The sequence below is a fragment of the Ovis aries genome, chromosome 2 (assembly GCF_016772045.2).
Source record: "Ovis aries strain OAR_USU_Benz2616 breed Rambouillet chromosome 2, ARS-UI_Ramb_v3.0, whole genome shotgun sequence".
In the NCBI taxonomy this organism is placed as follows: domain Eukaryota; kingdom Metazoa; phylum Chordata; class Mammalia; order Artiodactyla; family Bovidae; genus Ovis; species Ovis aries.
Genome location: NC_056055.1, coordinates 154,820,350 through 154,836,148, shown reverse-complemented (window position 1 = coordinate 154,836,148; position 15,799 = coordinate 154,820,350).

Sequence of the window (15,799 nt, the reverse complement as noted above, 5' to 3'; positions counted from 1 at the left end):
CTACTCCAATAGTGCCTGAGATATAAGAAGCACTCAACTGATGGATTCACTCATCCTCTCTATCTTTATGATAACTTTTTATTATCATGTTTATCAGCTTTTGTAAAGAGTATATAAAACCTTACAAAAATCTTCAGTAAATATTAACAGAGAAAATAAAAATATGCTGTACCTAACGCAACTCTATAAAATGTTAGCAGGTCAGAAAGGCTTATACAACTATTCATAATTGCCAAAATGGTTACATTTTCATGAATTTTTTTCAAATATTATTTTTGATATATTATTAATTTAATAAAAATGAGTCTTTTGTTGCTTTTCAAATGATCCTCTTCTCCTGACAATTGGGGCTTCCCAATTGGGAAGTGATAAGGAATCTGCCTGCCAGTTCAGGAGACACAAGACACGTGGGTTCAATCCCTGGATTAGGAAGAGTAGGAAGTAGGAAGATTTCAGTTAATCTTCTGACAATTATCTAGCTCAAATTTATTTTCAATTGGTCAGTGAAAATGTGCATAGAATATCTTCTTACAGGACTGGCAGTGTTACCTTCACTGTCCTCTATTGATCATCCTTAAAAGGTAATTTATCTCTTGGTGAATTTTTCTGAGTCAATACATCCTAGGGCAGAGAGTTCTCTAATTGTTAGAAACTATCTCCTTATACTGAGCTTAAATCTATCCCTTAATTACAGATATCCGTTTATTCCAGTTCTGCCTTCTGAAGCTCAAAACCTGTAATTCTAGAATATTTTCAGGAGAATATTCCTTCACTCTTGTGAGAGGATTTAAAATAAACCTAATCAAACAACGTGTTTATGAATGTACACATCTGATTTATTCTGAGCTTAATCTTGAGTAAATAATGGAACATATATATAAAGAAATTTTGTGGCTACTTTTTATTTATTTTAGGATTCTAATTTTAATGTGATTTATAGTATTAGTTACATATATAAGGTATTTCAGCCATTGCTATTGGTAAAATACATCACATTGTTTTAAAATTCAATTTTAATTCAAAATTATATATGCAGTTTATATTCAAAATATATAATTTTTATATATTTGTAAAATATATAAATTCAAAATATATAATTCAAAATAATATGTGCAGTTTAAATTTTTTTTAAAGCATTTCCTTTTATTATGTATGATGTTCCTATTAGGATATGTGTTACAAGCTATAGTTTTCAGGCGAAGAAGTTTTTTATTATCTTCACTTTTGGATCTATATAAAATATATTTACATTTATTTTTAGCTTTTGAAAGGAGAAATGTTTTGGGGTACAGTAACCATGCAAATATTCCATCAGGAGAACTTTTAGAGAGCTCTGAGTAATAGAAAGCACAGCTTAGTAATCATAGTTATCTTTCTGGTAGCGTTTTCTTTCGCAAACTCTGTTACATAGAGTTCCAAAGGTCACTACATTGCAAAAAGTGACCATGAATATGAATGTGAAGTATTTCTTTTCAATTTTTGGTAGCTTATCTTTAACCTGATTTTTATTTTGGAGTATCCTAAAATCCAGCACTATTTGAACTTAAAATACTTATTCTATAAACACAGTGTTTAGAAGTAGAGTGCATTGATTGTTTTAAAAGATGGCCTTTTATTTAGTTACCCATTTTTATAACTTTTACAATTTAAAGTTAATTAACTTCAATACATACAAAATGGTACTCAGCATGGTGATTTCACTTCTTGCCAAGATTCTGTGATTCTTAAGTCATATTTAGAGATGTAATATCATTTTTCCCTCCTCAAACATATGAAGATAAAACCGTGGAGAAAAGGTAGAGTTCTAAAACTATATTCTTTAACAGTTAGTATTTGAAGGTAAAAGACATTATTTCACAGTAGAATAAAGGCCATTATTGTCAACCCCCTATTAGAATGATTGACTGTGAAGTGTTTATTTTCTCTAAACTTTTCCTTTTCTAATTTGTTCCTCTATTTAGAAGCTGGAAAAAGAATGAGCAAATTAACCAAAAGAGACTTTTATATATTTTCACAAAGCAACCAATGCTTCATTCAACAGACCATTGAATAAAACCAATATTTATTAAGCATCAACTCTGCAGTAAACTAGGCATTTCCATAAGTATATTTAACCCTATAGGTGAATGCTGTTATTTCTATTATTTGGATAGAGAAACTAATGCTAAAAAATTACACGAATTTGCCTGGAGTCATGCAATACATTGAAGTTTCAACTTTAACATAAGAAAGTCTTAATTCTATAGTTGTGGCATTTCCCACTTTATACAGCTGCTGCTACAATAACAAGATACCAGATGATCAAATTAGTTACATACATAACCAGAGTTCGTATGAGACATTCCTGATGTAAAACCTTTGGAAACTCTATATATTTAACATGTCAAACATTCTTTTAAACAATTATAGTATGATATAATATTGAATGTATTATATTGATACAAAATAGGTTTGCACATAGAATTAAAATTGATTACTATAATAACTCTTTGAATTAGGTGGGATGATGATATATTGACCACATAATTAATAGATAAGGAAATACATGCAAAGAAGTCTTAGTGTTATAGGTATAGATAGAAAAGTGTAAGAGTTTTAAGAAACTCTTAGAGCTTCTCTACCCTGTCCCTTTTCCCTGTGTAAAGACTCTAGACCCTTCTGCATAACCACCACTCATCCTCACAAATGCCGATTGAGATTTACGCGCGCACACACACACGCACACACATTTTTTCTGACTTTGCAATCTGAATTTGAGCACGGTATCAGACTTGGTACTTGATAAGTTTTGTGGTAAGAATCTATAAGAGATTTATAGAATTTCTTCTTCAGAAGTAATTTAAACTAGGAGTGATTAGAAGTAAATATAATGTTTTTTTAGTCGATATTTCAATCCTCTACTTGTATAGCTTTGAAAAATTCATCATAATTTTTATAAAACATTAACTTAAAGAAGCAGTAATTCACAACTGATTAATTTTTGTATAAAAATACAAGAAAAAAGTGTTCAGAGCTATTTTGGCTTAAGTAGTTATAATATTGTTTGTTCTTTTTGTTCAACATAGTTCTGCATTTGGCTACTTCTGCCCCAATGTGATGCTGACATAATATTAATATTTGACAGTGAAGGGCATTTAGGTCAACATATCCAAGAGCCCTGAAACAAAACCGGATAACACTTGAAAAGGTTTCTTTCACCTTCATAGGAAAACTGGAATACAAAATGACAGCTGTGCCTTAGGCATAATTTTTGAAATTTGTCTTTCTTCCTGTAAGGACTATTTTTCTGAATATGTTTCTTACCAATATCGTGCCCTTATAGACATGTTTGAGCAATCCAACATTTTACTTGGTTCAGTAATTCCCTAAAATGCCTTCATATTCCAAATGTAAGTTTTGTATAACTGATTCTGGGCTAGTGAATCTCAAGTTTTCAATCAGGAATGTATGGAACTTACTGAATCCATCATTTAAATTTAACAGACATAAAAATTTCAAATTGCCCTGTTAACTTTTAAAATTGGACACAAACATCGCTGTTCCCTTACCCATTCTTAACATTCTGGGAGCAGAAAATTCCTTTGAGATTAAAAATTGAGACAAAAGCTATTTTTTGGTGCCAAGAAATGTAACTAAATGATTGTCTAAAAGGTGTTCAACCACAATGATGCTCATAAATTTATCTTAATACTGGTACTTTTTGGCTGTTGGAGTAAATAAATGACATTTTACATATAGATCTTAAATGACATATTAACCATAGATCTTTCAATAGAGAAATTCTATTTATCTACTCATGTATCATCTACCTAGCTAGAGAAATGACTGGGCATAGGTACAGAGAGACATTTTCCAATTTTACAGACAGATAAAATAAAACCATCTAGCTGCAATTAAGATTAAAAGAATACAAACTGAACAGTATATTCAAAAACAGAGACATTACTTTGCCGACTAAGGTCCGTCTAGTCAAGGCTATGGTTTTTCCTGTGGTCATGTATGGATGTGAGAGCTGGACTGTGAAGAAGGTTGAGCACCGAAGAAATGATGCTGTGGTGTTGGAGAAGACTCTTGAGAGTCCCTTGGACTGCAATGAGATCCAACCAGTCTATTCTGAAAGAGATCATCCCTGGGATTTCTTTGGAAGGAATGATGCTAAAGCTGAAACTCCAGTACTTTGGCCCCATCATGGGAAGAGTTGACTCATTGGAAAAGACTCTGATGCTGGGAGGGATTTGGGGCAGGAGGAGAAGGGGACGACAGAGGATGAGATGGCTGGATGGCATCATGGACTCGATGAACCTGAGTCTGAGTGAACTCCGGGAGATGGTGATGGACAGGGAGGCCAGGCATGCTGTGATTCATGGGGTGGCAAAGAGTCAGACACGACTGAGTGACTGAACTGAACTGAACTCAGGAGGAGGAAGAGACATAAAAGCTTTCTCTCCAGGAGTACACCCTGAGGAAAAGCTACATGAGGACAGGGTGAGAAGGCAGCCATCTCGATCCAGGGAAAGGGCCCCCATCTGACACCACGTCTCCTGCCCCCTTGCTCTCAGACTTTGAGTTTCTAGAACGTGAGAAATATAACTCTGTTATTGAATAGTTGTGTTATCTTGTTAGAGGTAAAACAAGTTTACATGCTAGTAAGTTGTAGATCTAGGGCTGAAAAGTACTCTCTGCCATATTCCAGAGCGCATACAGTTAACCATTAAAGTATAAACTTAGATGAACAGTGTTTTATCTTCCTAGCAAGATAAGGAAAAGAGTGAACAGGGTGAATGAGAGATCCTGTTCAATAATTTACCTAATTTCTGGGTCATTCCTAGAAGATACTTAAGCATTTGCTACATTTATATTTGGGCTTCCCTGGTGGCTCAGCTAGTAAAGAATCTGCCTGTAATACAGGAGGCCCCAGTTTGATTCCTGGGTCAGAAAGAAATCTTCCAGGTTTGATTCCTGGCTTCGATTCCTGGCTTTGATTCCTGGGTTGGGAACGTTTCACTCCCTGGGTTCGATTCCTGGGTCAAGACCTAGGTTCTGTTCCTAGGTCAGGAACTTTTATATTTACTTCAGAGATTTTTGACAGTCCTAAGGCTTTACTTCTGGCTGCCTTAGAATTAAGGTTTCACTAGACCATTAATTTTTAAGATACAAGTGATTTGTTGCTAGGAACGTGTAGTATTCCCCATTTTCAGTGCTACATATTAAATTTAAATGAGCATAATATGGCAGTTGGTATAGGTAGACTGTTTATGTCCCTCTACCAAAAATATTATGTTTAAATCTTAACCCTCAAGATGATACTAGGAAGTAGAGTCTTTGGGGGTAGTTTTGTGGCTCAGTGGTAAAGAATCTGCCTGCCCGTGCAGGAGACACAGGTTTGATCCCTGGGTTGGAAAGATTCCCTGGAGAAGGAAACGGCAACCCATTCCAGTATTCTTGCCTGGGAAATCCCGTAGACAGAGGAGCCTGACAGGCTACAGTCTACAGAGTTGCAAAGAGTCCAACATGACTGAGAAGCTGAGAGTGCAGAGTCTTTGGGAGGTGATCAGGTCCGGAGAGCAGAGTTCTCATGATTGGAATTAGCTCCTTTAAGAAAAGAGAGCTCCTTCATCCTTTCTACCATGTCAGGACACAGTGAGACGACTTCTGGGAAGCAGGAAGCAGGCTGTCACCAGACACTGAATCAGCCCATGCCTTCATATTGGACTTCCCAGGCTCTAGAACTGCACAAAAATACATTTATTTTGTGTATACTGTATGCAGTTTATGGTATTTTATGATAGCCACCCAAATGGACTGAGACAGTGGTCCGGGATAAAATTGCAGCTATGAAGTTTGTCAGAGAGATGAAGCAGATATTAAATCAGATGCAGCTATTTTCATTGCAGTTAGACTCATCCTAAGTAAATTAACCGGTTAATATTTTTGAATGTTGGTAGACTTGTTTTGAGCAGACTCAATTTGAATTCACATTCATCTGTCACTCATTAGATTAACAAATATTTAATAGACTTCTACAAATACTCTCAATATGTTTGATTTAATCATGATGACATTGCAAATATGAAGACTAATGAGTTTAAGAGAAAAACTTAACAAATGTGAATCTCATGAGTTTTATATTTGAATATCTTTGGCAAAATGGGGCAAAATTATAAGAAATGAGAAAATAAGCTCTGGAAAAACCAATGTCTTTAGTTTAGCTGTGTAAAAACCTCCTTTTACACATAAACTTTTACTAGTTTTGCTGTAATGCAACACTTTGATCTGAATTTCAAATTCTTTGCACCTTCTCATGAATATTAATATAAATATTGCTAAGAAATTGCCAAGATGGGCAAGAGTAGGAAAAAAGGAAAAAATTACTGGCTTGAATGAATCCTTAGATTTATTAACAGAGTAAATCAAACCAAGGAGCAGAAGTCAGACTGATTTGTGGTGTAGGATTTCAAGATTTCAAGCTCATTAACCAATGGAAAAAGGTAGGGAAGTGGTTTAGGATTTTTTACAGTACAATGATACTTTAAATGTTTTATTGGGACCTTTAATCTCAAAGATCTAATAGTCTCATGGAGAGAAAAAGAACAGCAATGTCTTATGCAGACTATAGAGATATCAATTGTGTGAATGAAGCAGGGATTTCAGGCTAGATATACCTCTGAATTTGGCCCCATCTTCTCTGAAGATTTACCCAGTCAGGAAGAAGTAGTGTAGGGCAAACACAAGATGAAGACACTGATGATGCATTTTAATGTTTATAAGTGAAAAGCACAATTACACAACATGGTACCACGCCCACTAAAAACAAGTTCTGGGGCTAGCAGATATGTTTATTTCTGTCCCTTCACTTCATTTCTGCCTTTGTTCTATTTTCCTGTGTAACTTAATGCTGAACCTAAAACTTTGACTCCTATCTTTTATTCTTTGCCATGTTCACCTTAAGCACACTTTTCTTCTTTTAATCTATGAAACATTATCATAGGTGAACTGCATCTAAGATAATGCATCTGATCTCATTGCATTTTTTTCAGACAGGCCCATGTAACATAAACTGGGGGATAGAAAGCCACTCTTGTGTCAAATCCTACTTGTTTGTCATTCTCAGCGACCTACTGCTCTCCCCAACCTCAGCAACTTATCCCCTCCCTCTTCCACCTTTATGCCCTCCTCCTAAAAGTGATCATATATGTAACTCAGTAATATCTCTGAATATTCCATCATTCCCAGAAATGGATGGAATGGATCATGGTGGAAGATCAACACTTTTCAGAAGAAAACTGAAAAACGATGTCTTGAAGGCAGCAGGTAGGATTTGATTGGATTTGACAGGTAATTGGGAAGTTCTACAGAATGGAGCAAATTATCCCAGGTATATATGTGCGCATCTATTTAGGGACATTTAGCAGGAACTACTTTTACAAATGAGGTCAGCCATGAGATGATGTTTGAAGTGATTCAGAATTAGACTAAATATGTGACTGAAAAATGGAAGAAACTAATCTTAAATAACTTGAACTCTGAAACACTTTTCATGTTATTTTTCTAGCTACCTCATTCTCTTCTCCCTTTCTAGTAGAATAGAGTCATTTACATCTAATCCTAAATTGTTTTGGAAAGTACATCACAGGCATATTTCGATAGTCAACCTAATTCCACACCTGACACACAGGGATTTAATTTTCATTGCAATTAAACTAATTAGTTGATATTTACAACATTCCATGCTTTTTTTTTTTTTCCTGTGAGACAAATTTCCTCTGTTCATCAGTGGAGAGGCTGGAAAATCAACTTCATCATCACATCTTATACCTGTTTCCCTTCTTCTGTAATCATCTAGGATTTCTGAGCATCTGTGAAGCAGAAATCAAAGATGTTGGCTAGGTTCCTGCTCATTTGCTTTTTAGCTGTAGTCACTTCTCTGCTTCTTCATGCTGAAGTTCTGCCCTGTGGTCTATCCTTTTTTCTTGGACACATTTCTTTAGAAAGCTTAGAAATTCCCCTAACAGCAGCCCTCCTTGCTGATAAGCCCCATGGGCATGCAGCCATTTCATTTGCGTCTCTGTTCTCTTGGGGAAGCTCTCATTCTGTCCATGATCTACCTTGTCTATTTTCCCCATTAAAACATTTTCCTACTTCCAAACTCCTTGCAGGGACTTTGTACAAAATTCCGCTCAGGGGACCATTAGAAACTCAGTGCTGGTTTCATCTAGAGTTGGACGGAAATTCTAAAATTCATATGGAAATTCAAAGGTCAAAAATAGATAAAGCAATTATGGAGTAGAACAAACCTGGATGACTTGCACCTCAGGATGGAAGACATATTATATAGTTACAGTAATTAAGTAAATGAAGTTTTGGAGCAAGTGTGTGTGGCGGGGGGCGGGGGGCAAATTGCCAATAGAACAAACTAGAATCTAGAAAGACACCTTCATGTTCAATTACCTGATTTATGAAAATGCAGTGTTCTTGATGTGCTCAATCATTGGATATGCACATGAAAAATATAAATTTTGACTCATTTCTCATACCAGCAATGTTTGGAGTACCAGTCTCCATATCTTCATCAACACTTATCAACCATTCTGTTTTATTTTTGGCATATTAATTTGGCTTTAATTTGCATCCCCATGTTCATGCTGAGTACCTTGCCATTTGTTTTTTGGCCTTCTGATTTCAAGACTGAATCTAAATGGGGATCTTCTATAACATACATCTAATCCATCAAAAAAAGAACATAAATACTTAAATTGCTGAGCTAGACAACAAGAAGGGAAATGCTTGGCAGACAGAGAGCTGAGAAATTCCAACCAGAATTAATCCTTTCTATTCATCTTTTCTCTTCCAGAGCATGGCTTGAGCCTATATTCTGGCATCCATTTAATTCTTGTTACTAGAGTTGGACAGTTTGATGTCCTTCTGCTCCCATTAGTTAATAAGCAAGATATCAAAAGCCATGTTGTTGTTTTTATCTGGATCCACCAAATAGGCTATAGAGCCAGTTTAGAAATGCAGTTAATATGTGTTGAATATTGTAACATTGAGATTGAGAAGAAACCTCTTAAGCTGGATATATTAGTTTTACAGGTCTGAGAATGAGCTTCCCAAAGCCTATTCATTTGTTATATTTTAAAATCAAAGCTAGTGTCCTCCAAGAGAGCATACAAAGTCATAATCTTTTGCTCTATAACATTAAAATAATATATTTATGAGTGGGTTATCAGACAAAGGAAAATATACTTTTTAAAAATACCCATTTCAAATAATATTATAAACTCATTTTTTTAATCTTCTAAAAATTTTATTTTCACTGTCTTCAGAATTGAATTAGAAACCAAAAAGTTTTTAAACATAGTATTATATGTTTAGTTAGGTAAATGGAAATATTTTTCCTATTTGCCATCTTCTGCCTTAAAGAAGGATTATTTCTTTTTTCCAGCTGATATATTATTTATAGTATAAGATTTGAGCATTAATCTCTCTTTTTTTCATAATTTATTTTTTTAATTTTTATTTTACTTTACAATACTGTATTGGTTTTGGCATACATTGACATGAATTCGCCACGGGTGTACATGAGCTCCCAAACATGAACCCCTCTCCCACCTCCCAACCGACATCATCCCTCCTGATCATCCCTGTGCACCAGCCCAAGCATCCTGGATCCTGCATCGAACATAGACTGGTGATTCGTTTCTTACATGATAGTATACATGTTTCAATGCCATTGTCCCAAATCATCCCACCCTCTCCCTCTTCCTCAGAGTCCAAAAGACCCCAATGTTCATCGCAGCACTGTTTGTAATAGCCAGGACATGGAAACAACCTAGATGTCCATCAGCAGATGAATGGATAAGAAAGCTATGGTACATATACACAATGGAGTATTACTCAGCTATTAAAAAGAATACATTTGAATCAGTTCTAATGAGATGGATGAAACTGGAGCCGATTATACAGAGTGAAGTAAGCCAGAAAGAAAAACACCAATACAGTATACGAACACACATATATATATGGAATTTAGAAAGATGGTAATGATGACCCTGTATGCAAGACAGCAAAAGAGACACGGATGTGTATAAACTCATTTTTATGAACGAAATTTGTTGATCGAGTTTGAATGTCCTGTTTGTGACGTTAAACTATGGAAAGAATACCTAGGCAGCTTCCGGAGAACCTCTCTACTGTAGACACTTCCAATAAATATTTTCTCAAAATATTCATAAAAGTACACACCACAATTGAGAGAGGATGAGGAACACAAGGTGACTAATTGGATGAAGATACATCTTTAAGAGTTATCATCAAATATTTAAGTTGCTGTTTGGGTCTCTAAATTGTGACCTAAAAATAAGTTGCTCATTTATCAATAATAGTCCATTTAAAACATAATTAATAATGTTGCCCTAAAAGGCTTATTAACATATCACACAAGACATGGTTTATTTTAGAAGTTATTTTAAAAGCATGAAAGGACAGAAAAGGAAGTTTCTAGTCCAAAGAAACATTATATTTTCAGCTCCATAATTATTGTCATTTGCAGCGCTGTAAGGGACTTAGCAGCAGCAGCAACAGCAGCAGCAGCAGCAGCAAAGCTTTAATCCAGGGGAGCTCATCAGTGGAATATGACTCAGTTTGATCTGAAAGTCCTTGAGAGGAGGAGAAATATCTGCAGATGGTGGTTCATCTGCATCGTGTAATTACAGTATATGTTCACACTCTAATAAACCTAAAAATATATGAAGACCAATATAGCCAATCCTCTGAATAAGCAATAACTAATGAACATCTGGGAATGGCTGCATGACATATAATTGAGTAGATAATTTCCAAATCAGTCAATGAAGTGGTGGCTGTTAATTTCTTAGTATAAGTACATACTCCAGTGCCATCTAGCTAGACTCATTTGAAAGGACTTCCCAGACGGTGTTAGTGGTAAAGAACCCACCTGTCAATGCAGGAGATGTTAGAGATGCTGGTTCAGTCCTTTGGTCGGGAAGATCCCGTGGAGGAGGACATGGCAGCTCACCCCAGTATTCTTGCCTGGAGACTGCCATGGACAGAGGAGCCTGACGGGCTGCAGCCTATAGGATGCACGGAGCAGGACACGACTGAGGCGACTCAGCACTCATGCAGATTCGAAACATTTCTTTATGCAAGTTATAATATGATACACTTTCAAACAAGTCTGTATATGAAAATGTACTTATTGGAGATAAACCACCACACGGTTGGGTGAACAACTGGTAACTGATAAAAATGATTCTAGGAAAAGCAAACAACTGGGAAAATAAATAAGGCCTGTTCATATATTTACTATAACTGTAGCTGAGCCATACAGGGGAAAAAAAAGCACTCTCAGGAAAAAAGATTCAGAGAGGGCCAGCTAGTACTAGCCTCAGTTCCAAAGACATTGCATTTTCTGTTGCCTTTCTAATTCAGTTACACTTACCATTTTTGTGGCCTTTGCAAAAAATGAATTGCTAAGCTTATTCATTGAAAAACATTACATTCTATAAGATAATGGTATTCTTAATTTGTTATTTAACTTAGTGTTCTGGGCTCCTGGCTTCCTGAGTCTGCTTCAACAAGAGGAGCTCTGGTTTTATTTTCATCTTTCAAATGACATTAATGCTTGTTTTAGTAATGCACTGGGCTAACAAAAAGCAAGGTTTGAAATATTTTATTGTAAAAAGCCAAGTCAATACTTGACATCAACAGGTGAAACAATCAATGTGAAATTTCAGGAAAAAAGCACAACACGCTTGACAAGTAGATATTTTTTAAAAGAGAACTTTACTGTCACTTATCTGTAAATGTTACATTGAAGACAAACTTTTTAACCTACAGGAAATACTGGGGCTGATCTTATGTAAAGAAAAGGCACATGAACCAAAATAATTAAAGTCATAATTTTGGATTTGGATATGACTTTATCATTCATGTTTTCCAAAATTCCAATATTACCCCTTCCTTAGTTTTTGGATGAAAATAGTAAATGTGAATAAAAAGAAGAAGGCAAAGCCCTTTCTCTTATTCAGTTGTAAGCACTGAGCTAAGCTTTTAAGCATTGCCTTATTTAATCTTTAAAACAATTTGTTTAAAGGAGGTACTACTTTTATTCCAATTTAATATAGAAACTTGGCCTGGACAACGAGATCCTTAAAAATCTGTGACCAACCTAGATAGTATATTCAGAAGCAGAGATATTACTTTGCTGACTAAGTTCCGTCTAGTCAAGGCTATGGTTTTTCCTGTGGTCATGTATGGATGTGAGAGTTGGACTATGAAGAAGGCTGAGAGCCGAAGAATTGATGCTTTTGAACTGTGGTGTTGGAGAAGACTCTTGAGAGTTCCTTGGACTGCAAGGAGATCCAACCAGTCCATTCTGAAGGAGATCAACCCTGGGATTTCTTTGGAAGGAATGATGCTAAAGCTGAAACTCCAGTACTTTGGCCCCCTCATGCGAAGAGTTGACTCATTGGAAAAGACTGATGCTGGGAGGGATTAGGGGCAGGAGGAGAAGGGGACGACAGAGGATGAGATGGCTGGATGGCATCACTGACTCGATGGACGTGAGTCTGAGTAAACTCCAGGAGATGGTGATGAACAGGGAGGCCTGGCGTGCTGCGATTCATGGGGTCACAAAGAGTCAGACACGACTGAGTGACTAAACTGAACTACATCATTCTTGGTTCCAAAGTCACTTCCTTTTTGTTATCTCTTCAAGGAAGTAATACTTTGAGAGAATTCAGAGTGTGTCACTGTGTGAGTAAACTGGCCCTATTTGCTCTTCAATTCATATTTTTCTTGGGTATGTGAACAAAAGCAAGAATAAATAATGTGTATGTCAGTAAACTAAAAATTTAATTACCTCTTACTTAGGTATAAAAATATGATTAAGAAAAATGTTTTCAACTTAGGCGTCAATGATTATTTTTTCCCAAAGTAGACACTACATTATTTATTTTGGTATAATAGATGGTGCTTGGGTTATTATGAATTTGAATGTATGCATTTCTATTAACTTATTTTCTAATCTCTCAACTAGTTTATGAGAAATACAAACGTTTGGCTCAAAACCAAAATAATACGGCAAAACAATTATCCTTCAACTAAAAATAAATTTTTAAAAATGACTGGTTCTATTTCTTTGGAAAGATTTTTTTTTTTTTTTGCTTTGCTTTCATAAGATAGCCTCATTTGGTACTTTACAACAAATTTTTTTTTTTAGTCCTAAATCTGATACATTTATTTAAGATGCTATTTTAAAGTGATTTTTCTACCTGACAAAAAATTATTTTAACATCTTTCATCTGACATTTTGTACTTGGTTGTCAGAAAATCATGTAAGTTGCTTAAGACAGTATACATTTTTTTAATGAATTAACTTTTGAGGTAACCCTGGTTTATAGCATTATACAAAGTTCACGTGTGCACTTTATATTTCTACGTCTCTAGACACTGAAACATGCTCATCACCAAAAATTTCCTTTTCCTCCATCACCATACAGTTGATCTCCTTTACCCGTGTTGTTCTTCCCCCACAACTTCCCTTCTGGTAAACACTTCTCTATTTTAGTATCTATATGTTAACTGTGTTTGTTTTTGCTTAGTTTGGTTTGTTCATTTACTTATTTTCTTTCTTTTTTATATTTCACATAGGAGTGAAATCATATGATAAGAAATGTAGGAGAAAAGGCAACCCTCATACACTGTTGCTGGAGATGTAAGTCAGTGCAGCTCCTGTGGAAAAGAGTACAGATTCCTAAAAAAAAATTAAAAATAGACCTATTGCATGATCCAGCTATTTTACTCCTGGGTATTTATCCAAAGGATATGAAAACACTAATTTAAAAAGATACATCCACCCCTATGTTCATCTCAGCATTATTTACGGTAGCCAAGATATGGAAACAACCTAAGTGTCCACCTACGAATGAATGGATACAGAAGATGTGTATTTACATACAAAAGAATACTACTCAGTCATACAACAGAAGATATCTTTCCATGTAATAACAGGGATAGACCTTGAGGATATTAAGCTAAGTGAAATAAGTCAGATGAAGAAAAAGGAGAATAGCTCTTAAATGTTCTCATTACAGAAAAAACTAATTATATGATGGATGTATTAGTTAACATTATAGTGGCAATTAGGTTGCAATATATATGTGTATCAAATGACTGTGTTTTACACCTTAAAATTACATAATGTTGTATGTCAACTCTATCTAAGTCTAGAAAAAATAAAAATTAAAATACTATGTTTGATTTCTGTAATGATGTATGTTCTCTCGGCCAAGTGGTACTTCTTTGCAAATTATTTGCCTTGATTTCAGGAAACTGAAACAAATAATCAACATCTTTTACAACTTGTTATTCATATAATTTATTAGAATGGTTACTGTTAAAGACTGAATTCTAAACCCTCAAAGTTCATATGTTGAAGCCCTGACCATTAGTATCGTATCATACGACTGTTTTGGAGATGCCATGGATGTGTTCTGGCACAGAGGAAAGTTTATATAAGTCACAGGAACAAAGCAGCCACCTACAAGCCAAGGAGAGAACCCTTAAGAGAAACCAAACCTGCTGACATTTTGATCTTGGACTTCCAGCATCCAGAATTGTGAGAAAAAGTTGTTTAAGCCACCCAATCTATGGTAATTTATTATGGCAACCCTAGGAATGAATATATATATATATATATATTATATATATATTAAGTTTCTTGGTTGTATAAATATGTGTGAACATAGAAGAACAGAACTCACTGGGACAGAACAAATTGAAAGCTTACCTCTCATCCTTTGTTCATGCAGTAACTTACAAGACAAATATTTAAGAACTATGGAAAGATAGCCAATTTATAAGTGCCCTAAATCTATGGGATGAACATCTCATCATTATTTTCCTGTCCAGTTTTAGAGGGGGTAATCATCATAATCATTATCCTCAATTACTGATCATTTGAAGGATGCGACATTAGATTAGATTCCAAATTCTAATCATGTCAAGTCATCAAACATTAGAAAACAATTACCTGATAATGAGTCAATCTAAATAGTTTGGATCACAAAATCTTCTCTTAGTCTCTCTCTGCTTCTATATTTCCTCAAATCCATTCTTCTCACTCAAAAGAGTGACCATTCTGAAATGCCTTTGACCATGGAACTTTTGGGAAAACACTTTTGAATTGTTCCCTCATTAATTTAAGATAAATGTCAATCTCTGGAGCATAGCACAAAAAGTCTATGGCAACTTGATGACTTCTGCCTTGTCAACTTCCCTCCCAGGCCCTACCCTACTCTGTAGTCCAGCTGCCCAACCTACTGTGTCCCTGGGTTTTCCTTTTTGACATTTCACTTGCCTCTCTCTTTGCTTGATTAGCCTTTCTCAAACACACCATGCCTGACAAATGAGTGTAGTGGTTAAGATTAAGAATTCTGATATTAGACTTAATAGGTTCAAATCCCAGTTCTGTCATTAATTAGCTGTATGATCTGTCTCTGCTTTAGTTTTCTCATCTGTATGTATCTACAAGATTAAATTCAGATCAGAATTAACATCTTAGGACTGTTACACTTAATAAGTTAATTCATGAAGAAAAAATATTATTTGACTCGTTATAAACATTCAGCAAATGTGGTCATTCAGTCTCTAAGTTGTGTCCAACCCTTTGCCACTGCAAGAACCGTAGCACGCCAGGCTTCTCTGTCCTTCACTGTCTCCTGGAGTTTCCTAAACTCATGTCTATTGAGTTAGTGATGACATCCAACCATCTTATCCT